The sequence below is a fragment of the Gastrolobium bilobum genome, unplaced genomic scaffold (genome assembly GCF_033153095.1).
Source record: "Gastrolobium bilobum isolate Gb01-03AN ecotype WA unplaced genomic scaffold, APGP_CSIRO_Gbil_v1 utg6199, whole genome shotgun sequence".
Classification (NCBI taxonomy): domain Eukaryota; kingdom Viridiplantae; phylum Streptophyta; class Magnoliopsida; order Fabales; family Fabaceae; genus Gastrolobium; species Gastrolobium bilobum.
Window position 1 is genome coordinate 1 of NW_026896737.1, and position 1,676 is coordinate 1,676.

The following is a 1,676-nucleotide window of genomic DNA, read 5'->3' on the forward strand; positions in this document are numbered from 1 at the left end:
CAAACCAAATCTGATTGGAGCTCATTTGGTTGATCATATGACCATCACAAGACCCCAAAATCAGCGCCCCAAATCAGCCTTGGATGATGCTCAAAGATCTCCTCTTGATACTTGGGATTTGTTCCAACAAGATCTTACCTTATCCTTTGGTTATGAAACAATTTTTCATAGCCAATTCAAATTCAAATTCAAACATTTAAATTCAAACGTTCAAACATTTAAATTCAAAATTCAAATTCAAAATTTAAATTCTAAATTCAAAATTCAAAATTCAAAATTCAAATTCAAAATTCCAAATTCCAAATTCAAAATTCCAATTTCAAATTCCAAATTCAAAATTCGAATTTCAAAATTCAAATTCAAATTTCAAATTTCAAATTCAAAATTCAAAATTTAAATATTTGATAATTAATTTAACTAATTAAATTAATTAGTAATGTCTTGGACCATCCAAGCTCACTACATGATCCATGCGCCCTTTTCCCTTTTGGTGGGCTTCCAAACATCTTCTTGGGCTAACAACCATTATTAGGCTCAATACCTTTAATGCTATATTATCATGACAATAAGGTATTAGTGTGTGACCCATTAGGCCCAACATAGCCACTGACATAAATGGGCTTGGGCCCAACAAGCCCACAACCCATCTAATGACAACACAGAGCACTTGCAATGCTTTGTTGCCCCAGAGCTAGTTAGGTTAATGACATAATCATCCTATTACACATATTTGGTTGTCGTATGTATTTTCTTTCGTCTCGGTTACCTTCCCATTAAACCTAGGGTAAGGAAACGTATCAACCCTTGCGGTTTAGGGTAAGCTTTATTCGAAATAGGGAATCTTCAATTTACTGACTCTAACGGCAGATCATCTCATGATCTCTTTTACTATGCATAGATTCCCGAGTCCTTGTAAATGTCATCCCGATTTCTCCGTTTTACAGATAACCTAATCTCTCACAGAGATTTGACGAATTCCTTCAGCTTATCACCCTAGCCCTGTGCTCTTTCAGGACAAGCCCAACAGTATACCTATGAGTCTCCATGTTTCAGGCAGACGATGTATACAATCAAAGCATGCCTTCTAGAATACAGTCTAGGTAATAACTTCTGTTCTAAGGAAAGACATATCCAAATATAAGGAGACCACTCTAATGATACTCTCTGTGAGATTTCCTCATAGAGTCTCTTTGTGGGTTTGTTCAGTGCGAGCTACACCCTTATAGGTCCACCCACGACTTTAGCTAAGACATCTCCATATCTGTAGCAGATGAGGTCTTTACCTTGTATCCAAATACAAGTAGATAAGTCGTGTTAGTCTTACCCGAGATCACTGATCCCCATTCTCAGTGTCTCTAGACTAGGAACATAAAATTATGAATAAACGTGCGGTATCCTTGAATCCTCACAATCGTGATCTCATCACAGATACTCAAGAAATACATGTTCTATTCCAAGGGGTTTATCCAGTTTATTCATAATATATTAACAATAATATCGAGACAAAAATATGGAACAAGATAAAGAGTGCTTATTATTTATTTGCGAAAAAGGTCTACATCTTATGTCCTTATTTAATCAAAAAGATTGTCTCTAGGACACCCATATACTAACAGCTTACTCTGGTTATAACCAGATTTCAATGTACCCAGGGGATCAAGAAAAGACTGCCTTTT